Source organism: Malurus melanocephalus, unplaced genomic scaffold (genome assembly GCF_030028575.1).
Source record: "Malurus melanocephalus ecotype Western Australia unplaced genomic scaffold, MMel_1.1 scaffold_60, whole genome shotgun sequence".
NCBI classification, from domain to species: Eukaryota; Metazoa; Chordata; class Aves; order Passeriformes; family Maluridae; genus Malurus; species Malurus melanocephalus.
In genome coordinates, this window is record NW_026623292.1 from 1,612,703 (window position 1) to 1,622,821 (window position 10,119).

The 10,119-nt window shown below is 41.8% G+C and overlaps 1 protein-coding gene across 1 annotated transcript in view; it reads right to left on the reverse strand.

The window, feature by feature from the left end:
- PRICKLE1 (prickle planar cell polarity protein 1) overlaps positions 1-10,078 on the reverse strand; it is a 65,166-nt gene extending 55,088 nt beyond the window's left edge. The window contains exon 1 of the mRNA XM_057366139.1: positions 9,881-10,078. The gene's annotated coding sequence lies outside the window, so the exon portion shown is untranslated. The remainder of the gene's footprint in view (positions 1-9,880) is intronic.
- Positions 10,079-10,119: the final 41 nt, after the last annotated feature.

Sequence of the window (10,119 nt, forward strand, 5' to 3'; positions counted from 1 at the left end):
TCTGCCCGCACCATTCCTCACACTGGTTGTAGTCAAGCACTGCTGCTCATGCCCACTGCAGGTCACAGCAGCAATGAACACCATTTCTTGGCCTCCACCATGCCACCTCACTGCCTGATAGCTATACTTCAAAAAAGCCATGGTTAAAGCCATAATAAACTTATTGTGATTAAACCATTTTCCCTATGGTAAGTCACGCGAAACCTAGCAGGGACAAGAAATAATTCACTACTGGAATTAATAACTGTAGTCAAGGGGTCAGAAGCCAGTTTTGCTTCACTTCCATAGGTGGGAAGCCACACTGAACTTCGAGATCTGCATCACTACCACCCAGCACAGCACAGCAAACTTCTGTGACATCTGCTGTCCCTGATACATAAGGCCACCACATAACTAGCTAGGCAACCTCTTGACTTTTTGAGGGGCTGGTGGACTAAAACGGAAGGGGAAAGCTCAACAACTGAACAGCTAACCATCTCAGGGTTTTTTATCCTGACTATTATGAAACTAGAGATAAAATTTAAGTGCTATACTAAGTCTACAACAGATTCAGAGAGACACTCCTGTGGACACCTGTGATTTGCTATTCAGCCAGAAAACAAAAATTCAAATACGCCAACAAATTTACTCTGAGTCCGAATACATTACAAGAGCCAACTATTTCATGGGCGTTTTTTAAACTATCGAAAGAGGCAGTCAAAGCAATGTTTCAGTTAGGTAGAGAAGGTTGCATTAATTTCAGAAACTAAATAGAGGTAAAGTTGGAGTCTGTTGCACTGGTCAATGAATGAGCTGACTGTTCTCAAAGATATCCACACATGTACAGATCACAGCTAGCATGAATAGTTTTTACAGCACTGCTGTATAATCTCATTCAGTTATTTGACTACTGATGGTAATTAAGGACCATAATCCACTGCCAAAAAATAAACAAATGTGAACCACCGGAACTTGGGCAATAGAAAAAATTGTGTGTGGATATTCCAGTTTTATTGCAAAGTGCTTCGCTGTTCAGAGAAAATTTGAAGTTTTAAGTTCTTAAACATATACAAAACGTAAGAACAGAGCCGAATACTTTACCAGCACAGAAAAAAACAACAGTAACTGAGAAATTATTGTTTATATAAAATTAATAGTTTGAACCTGGATAATGAGGAACAGAATTCACAGATTACAACTACTAAAGCAATAGAAAATCATGAAGGAAGTTTAAGTTGTAGAATTAGAACCAATCCAGCCTTCTTTCCTTTGGGGCCTGCACAGGAATATAGACCAGACTTCTTGCAGGATCTGACTCTAGTAAGGTAAGTGCTTTACCATACATATTACTTATTAGGTACCAAAATTGACATAGTAGTACCAAGGTATTAAATTAAAGACATGTGCATCCTGATTAGGGGTACTAGTGGTGATGTATTATATACGAAAATGAAACATTATGTACAAAAAGTAACAAGCATAGTAACTGATATCTACAAACGAAAGTCACAGTGGCACACTGAACAATTTTAGGTTAACCAGACTCACTTAAAAATAGAAACCGAAGGCTGGGCTCTTCTCTCACCCCATTTTACATATCTTTGCTTCCATTGATTTCAAGTGGAGTTCTTCACAATTTATGCCATTGTGAGAGGAGAATCAAGCCTTGTGTGCTTGAAAGGAAACAGCAGACATGTTTCCCACCAGAGTGCAGAGGGAGATTTAAGAAAAACACAAGTATATGAACTGTGAAACCGATAGAGTACACAAGCAAAGGCAGGTAAAGAGGCTCTAGCTGGGGGTGGGGAACAAGAGAACTTGCAGCTTATCCAGGAGTTTGGTTTTTTTTTTTTTTTTTTTTTTTAAGAAAGATTTGGGACTGAAGTCAGAAGCCCAGTCACTACATTGGCTTCTAAAAAATAAAATTTAGAGATAACTATTTTTTTTTTTCCAGACAGACATCATTGCTTCATATTTTCCTACAGTTATTCTATAAGACGAGGATCAGGCCATTTTCTTTGTGAAAGACAGGGACTTTCAATTCCTAGAAACTGAAAGTGAGAGTGGAGGTCTGAGTTATTTGCATCACCAGACACAGCACCTAATGATCATTTATACTCAAACCCAAGCAGATGATATTCCAAAACTCTTCCAGATCATCCAGACAACTGATACTACAGTGGTTAGAAAGAACAGTATTCAAGACTGGAATTAAAGTCAGACAAAGTTCTAGATGTGACATATGTGACAAAATCACTTCATGGTTTGGAGGTATGGCAGAACAGAAGCTACAGCTTTATGGTCTCTGTTTGGTTTGGCTTTTTTTTTTTTTTTTCTTTGTAGCAGCATGTGGTTAGGAAGCTTCTATTTCACCATCCCACTGGGAACAAACATAATCATTGTACTGTTCTGTATGGATTGGGCTGATTTGGGAAGCTCACTTAAAACAAAAAAAGCAAGAAAAAAACCCAAATATTTTCAAAATAGCAAAAATTATCAAAATATGTCTGTATCCCCACTTAAGCTGTGCCTGCACAACTAATGACAGTTCAAGGGAAACAGCTTGAGTATTTCATAGAGGGAATCCAGACTTAATTCATTGTTTAACTGGTTTTTATATACCACAGAAACGCAAGACTGAAGTAATTAATACTAAGTCAGAATCCAACAGACAGTATTACTGCAACTGTCTATTTGGAAATGCTTTCCCCCCACTTTCACTCATGTGCACAATCCATCTCATAGCTCACACAGCAGATTTTAAGTCTCCCCCCAGCACTTCACTAGGACAATGTGCCAACAGTTTCCTTTTAAAAACAAGTCTAGATTACCTTCTCACAATTGCATTAGATATGAGCTGATTTAGTACACAACAAAGCAGGATGAAGGTAAAGGCAGAGAATTGCACAAAGGAGGATGACTTCTACCTGCAGAAAAAAATGGTGCATAATTGAAGGTACCTGCTGATTTTCATGAGACATATCTTCCAAAGCATAAATCTCCTTCCAGAGGCCATTGGAAAGTGGAAAGTGACCCAAGGACAAACATATATCCTGAATATTCAAGTCTGAGTGCTTTGCAGGTAGTATTTAGATGTCAAACACTGACTTCCACATCAAAGTTAAAAAAAAAATAAAAAATCCAGCCTTAAATGAACACAAGCCTGGTATCACCTGAGTTCCTAGAATGAGGCCACCTTTGTGAAAGAGCCATCATAATGTCAGTGACTCTTGACAGCATCAGCACCAGGTCAGTAAGACATCCCCTAATGTGTAAGAGATGTTTATGAACAGCCACAGCACAATACAAGACAAGGAGACATTAAAAAAGTAATCTTCCAAAATTACAACCTAAAAGATGGCGGATTGAGAACTAGACAATAGAGCTCTAAGTGTCAGGGACATTTTGCAAAGAAATCTGAAAAACAATAAATCTGCAGCAATGAAACAGATGCCTGTTTGTCACTGGTCACTTCAGCTCAATCAAATACATGCATTGTTCAATTTCAGTATATTAACAGTTACTCTAGAACCATGTGAGCTGTTCCTATATTAATTCAACAGTTTTATGTAAGTGGAAAATCATATATTGGGAACAAAATGGACTATTAGCCTGGACCACAGAACTTCAGCTTCACACACTTGAAAACCCACTGTGAATATTATCCAAGCGGATGGGCTGTATGAGAGGTCAGGTGCAAACCTTGACATTTGCTAGATTTACAAAGAGCTGAAGAAACCATTGAGCTCAATAACCTACTCAGCAGAATCCTTTGCTGAGAGTCCTTCTACAGCTTTTTGGCAGCTCATAGTTGAACACAACAGCAATACATAGCCTCCCTCTWACCCTTCAGATGTTCTCTCCAAACTTACTCTGGTACATAGCTTCCTTCCCCAGAGACTCCTAAGGAGAGGCCAATGCCTGCAAAAAGGGACCCACACTCTGGGATCTGTTTGTGGAAAGCTGCTGTAACACAACTGCTTGCTTTTTTAAGCAGTCACATTTCTCCTAATAGTAGGGTACCTCTTAGCAGATAGCTGCTGAAATCCAAACCTACACTGAGCTGCTGAGAGAACAGAACAAAGCTGCATCCTGAGTAAACAACATCCTTATGAGGCTGGAAGCTACACATGTTTTTGGTACCTCATAACAGATGAGAGCCTGCTCTGCTTTCTACATGTTTGGCACAATTCTAAGACATTTGCTGGCTATTGGCCTGCCAAGCTGTTTAGGCACTTGCTTTATACAATTAATTTTATTAAGTATAAACATATCCTTTGTATATATTTTCTTCATATTCCATATGCACAGAATGAGCTCATTTCAGCCTGAGGATGAATGAGAACTCAATATTTACCACACAGATCCACTATGCTTCGCAAACAAGACTGGAAAAATGCCCTCTCACTATGAAGTTATCCATACCATCTTTCTGATGAGCAAAGCATGAGGAAACAGTTCAAAGCTCTTAGAAAGCCATATGTATACTTTTACAAAAGACATCTGGAATTCACCAGTGAGGTCCTAGACCTAGCATAATTTATTTAGCAGTCTGTATATAGAGATGCAAATATGCTAGGTTCAGACACTTCTTTAGCACCTCCATAAAATACATTTTAAAGTACCTAAATATTCATATTTTGAATCGTCATCTCAGCATGTGAAGCTTTTATTTTTATATGAAAACACCAATTCCTGCAAAGAATCTAAAATAAAGTAAAAATATATTAATCCTAAAGTATGCACACAACATGCATTTTCTTTACATAAACACTTTTGAACTTCTGGGTGATTAACACTTGATTACAAAAAGAGATCCTTAAAAATGTCTTCATTAATCATGCACTAATTTTTAACATACTTGAAAACAAGTCAGGTTTTACTGCTCCTAAACAAGTTGATCCACACCAGAATGTGCAAGGTGGCTTTCAATTTGTGCCACGGTCATTGTGTGTGTCTGTTGCTACTGAAATGGGCCATGGGTGAGGGCAGTGTCCAAGAAGCCCAAGTGCTGGACAGGTTGAGCAAGAGTACCTGGATGCCTCGGCAGAACCTCTTGCTGAGCCAGCACTACCACTGTCACAGGAGTACTCAGTTAATGACGAGATTAGGGGAGTGCAAAACAGGTAAAGCTGAACAATTACAGCATCCGTGTCAGAGRTGGCTTCCATGGCTTCAGGAATGCAGAAGGGATGTGTGCTTTGAGAAATGATATCGAAGTATTTGTCTAGATATGTTTAAAGATTCAGATCCAAGTATTTTATATCAGTCTTTTTAAGACTGGTGAGAAAAGATGCAGCTTTCCTACAGAACAAGAGGGTGCAGTCCTATCACACAGCACGATCCAAGGCCTACGACGTTATATTCATAACCGCATAGAAATTGGTTTTTTTCAAAACACTCAAACATTCAGAAATAAAGATGTTTGGACAATGAAGACTCTCAAAGAAAATTCAAGGGACTAGCATCATCCTGCTTAAAAAATTCTGTAAGTTTTATTATAAGCATCATGATATTGACATGCAGATTTTTAATCACGCTGGTTGCAATTATACAAATCAGTGCTCAAATCCACAGAGAAGTCAGCTTTCATATACACCACATTAACACAGACATTAGACAGGATTTGGCATGCTGCCGACAGAGAAGCCTAGTTCTGGAAATATGTAATATTAAGACTTGTGTTACTTGATGCAAGATTAGAAGGTAACAAGCTCAAAAAGGTGGTTACAAAAACATCACAGGAAACAAAATTATTTTAAATAAAAGCGAGCAATTATATTTCAGTATTTGTATGGCAGTTGAAAATGCTCTTTTGGCCTGTAACCACTCCACAAAGCAAATATGGTGTGTAACTAGAAGCATTTTTTAAAAATTCTGACCAAAGTCAAAGCATGTAATTATAAACTGTGGGAACTGTGCTTAGATAAAAGGATGGGCAACTGAATAAAACATGTTATATCTGTTATAGATACCCACAAGCTCACTCCATAATACTCCTACATCTTAAGAAGGGAAGAAAGGAGAAGAGAAAGAAAATAAAGAGGTACACAAGGCAGAACAGCAAGAGCTATCAGGTGCTATAAATCAATGTTTCAAACACAGACCTTAGACAGAAGTACATGATTTTGGTGCAGAACTACTGAAATAACACAGTTCCAGCATTTGTTGACGTGTGATCCACTGGAAATGAAAGGCCTACCTGAGAGACTGTCTATCCCATGTTTACTAGCTAGCAAAATATTGGGCTTGATAGGTTCAAAATGATCTTGAAAAGCAACTAACCAACCTTATGACTTTATTTAAGAACTTTTAAGGAGCCTTCCAGGCAGAGTTCCAAGAAAAGGTAAACTAGCAAAAAGCTGTCATTTACAGGTATTTTAAAAATACTAAAAATGTTTGTGTTGGCTCTTACCTCTTATATATGAGCACTTCACTCATTTTGTACTTTCAGAAAAATCTCTTTGCACAAAAACATGCTAGAGGAGTATTGTCAATTTGTGTTGAGAAGTCACATGCTCTTTTAGTTCTGCTAAAAACATACATATTTTGTGAATATTATAAATAAACAAAATACAAAGAGGAAGAGTTGTAGCAGACCACCTGTGAAATTTTCTTCAGTAGCTGGAAATATCTTTTGTCAATGAACCAGCAGCCAAAGAGCTGTTTCTGAAGAAACCATGTAATTTTGGCAAACCGATCTGATAGCCTATCTGGGAATTTATGCCAGAAATGCCACGACTTCAGTGTGCTATTACTTGCAAAACATGTTTCTTCCCATCATTCTTCAGCCATAAGGTGGGAGGAGGAAAAGATGAGCAATAGCTGTGCCGTATCCTTCCAAGCTGGTTCTTCCCATTATACAACTCCTAATCCAAACAATTTAAGCACACAAGTAAAAGCTACTCATTTCTGTAAACATTTCCAGGAGCAGGACCTAAGCTTGTATGGCTTACACCAAGCACATACTAATGGCTAGAACTAACCTCAAGTTTACTTCTGTTTAAACAGCATAAGCAAAAAACAGTGCTGGCCAAACTGAAGCTTAAGCCTTAATACAAGGGGGTAAACCGAACATTGATATAAGCCACTTGGTCACTAGGGACACATCTCAATCCAGCATTCTTAGTGCAGTATTGTCCCAGAAACACAAATGACGCTTCTCAACTGTTAAAAAATAAAAAAACACTGTTTTAGAGCATGTTTTTATACCCCAGCAGCAGGGATCTCTTTACTTTAGGATAAAGTAGTCACAGAAAACAGAAACACAACCCAGCTTGTTTGTTTGTTCTAAATGAAATTTATCACTGCACATCCAATTAATTCTGGAATGTACAAGACATAGCACCCAAGCAAATAGAGGCTTTACATTTAGGAGCAACTTTCAGTCTGCTCTGTTCGAAGCTGTCTATAGCAGTAATTGACAACCTATTTATTACGCAAGATTCATAAACATGGGGAAAGGTCTTTTAGGCTATGATACAAAGGCCTTCAGCGTTAGAAAGGGYCAAACCAGTCTGCAAAAGCATAATATGAAGAAAAGTAATTTGAATTACTTTGTAAAATGTAGACATTCATTAGCATAGAAAAATTTCACAGGAAAACAATGACAAAGTAAAAGTCATCCCATTTTCATATGCTAATTAATTAAATATGCTAAATGCATTTCATCTCTTATTATAACCATAGGGGGAGACAGACCTAAGTCTTGAAGTTCCAAAAAGCTAGGTCATTAGCTTGCCAAGTCATTCTTCAGATCTTCTCCTTATATACAAATTTACATTCCCAACTTACAACATATGTAAGTAAAACTTGACTCCCCCTCCCACCCCCTCCATTTTCCTTCTTTGGAAGGCACTTGCTAGCTCTTGCGCCTATATTTTAAAGTCTTATTAAATGCTAGAAGAAACTCATTCGGTAGGGGAAAAAGCCCCTAAAAGCACAGAAGCCATTTTGCCAAAGGCCTGAGTTAAACACCCTAGTCTTCCTAAGACATAGAATAAGCTAGCTGAAAATGAGATTAGTAACATTCTTGCACATATGCATGAAAATCCACTCATAGTTTGTAGTCTTTAAACTCAGATGACATTTCTAGCCATTTCTTGCCTTTCCAAACAAGAAAGGGATTCTTATGTTTACGTAAGTTTCTTCTTGTTTAATAAATCTTAAATTGAAACAGATTTTTTTTCAACAATTACCTTTTTCAGAGTTATCATACTACAGGATATTAGGAAAAACCAGACTCTCCTGTTGCTTTTACCCACATCTGACTCCAATCTTAATAGTTTAGCTATTAACCCTGTAACGTCCTTACACACACACCTTGCCCAGTTGAAGTTAAAATTTTTATGTGACTGATCTGGGCTTACTTATTACAAAACCTTTTGTTGTACAGAAAGAGAGTAGCTCCATGGACCTTGATTTACAGGACACAATTAATTGTGCTGTTGGCAGAACTGCACCAGCCCGGCTCATCCGGGCCTCTGCAGAGAGAAATGAAAGGATCTGTCACTGCATCAGAGCAACGGCTCTCTCCAACTCCTTTCCTTTACACTCCCTGACCAAGCTCATCCTGATCTACTCGCATCTTGGGATGAAAACCTGGCCACTGTGATATTACCTGTCTTGCAAAGAAATAATACAAATTACCTTAATTCCTCCCAGAAATAATTATAACTAGAGCTGAAGGGGGAAAACTCTCATCCTGCTAGAAAAAAATCTTAATACTTACTCCAGAGTTTGCCGTGCAAAACATGTAGTTTAAAGATCTCAGTTACCAGCTACACAACGATCATGGGAACTTCGCCACAATAACGTTAATAATTTATTTTCTCCATCTTTCAGGTTTTAGCGTGTTGGGAATACGCATTGTTAACCTTTAAATTCCGCTGTATAAACATTTCTCAGCAAGCTTGTAAAATACCCCCCGCTGCGTTTCCTCGCTCTCCAGCTGATGGCATTTAGAAGCACTGGTACTGGCGGGTGCTTTATTTTGCCTTCCTCGGTCACCCCCGCTGGGGTACAATGACAGATTCCTGTCAAAGGCCAGACCCAGCCGCTCCGGGCTCGGACCACAGCGAAGGCGTCTGGACTCAGCCCAGCCGGCCGACTGATAAATGGTGGCTGCTGGAGTTTGAAATCCCGCGGTGGGCATAAATGTTCTAGGATAAGGGACTCGGGGACAGTCCATCGCCCTTCCAGAGCTCTTTTCATTAAGAAAGGAAAGCACAAACACATACTTCGGCGAGGTCCGTGCCTGCGGGGGTGGGGGTGGGGATTACCCCCCAGTTAAAGCGAACAGCGCGGAAGGTACCCCCGGTATGGCAGACCCAGGTTCCCACCCCGCCAGGGTCCCCACTCGGGGCAGGAGGGCGCCCGGAGGCGGACACTTCGCTCAGGGTACAGGAGAGGGCGAGGCTGCCTGCAAGGGGCCAGTTGTCACGCACTGACAGGCAACARCTGAGCTCCCGCATCTGGACTCTCACTCAGACCGGAGACCGCGGCGCGCCCCTCGCTCCGCCGGGCGCACCGAGCCGGCACGGCGGCGCCTCCGCGACACCTTCCCCGGACAGCCGCCGCGGGGCTCGGCGGGACGCCCTGCGCTCCCCACCGCCGCCCTCGCTCTCCCAAGCCCGCAGCCCCGTCCGATAACTGCGTGCAGGACGGCGCAGGGCCGGCGGTGCTGAGGAGCGCCGGCTCCGGGCTCGGGCGGCTCCTCGCCGGTGCGCCCGGGCTATACAAGCCCCGGGCTGGGCACAGGATCCCCGCGCCGCCGCGGCAAGCGCTCCACCGCCAGTGGCACGGTGCGGGCTGCGGACGGCTCTCCAAGAAACCCGCCCGGCGTTCCGCCGCGCCGCCGCAGGCTGCCCGTCAGTCCTCACCCCGGGGAGCCGCCACTTACCTTCCCCGCAGCGCGGCCGGACCACGACAACGTATTCCCCAGCGGCGATGCGGTGCGGTCCGTCACATAGACGGCGGGGGAGGCGGGTACCCGGCTCTGTCCCACGGAGTCAGCGCCGGCGTGAGACGCGCATCTCCGGCAGCGCCGCGGACGCACCGCCCCGAGCCTCCTCGGCCGCCCCGCCGCGACTGCCCGAGCCCCGCGCCCGCTCCCCGCCCTAATGGGGCTCCACCGCCCCG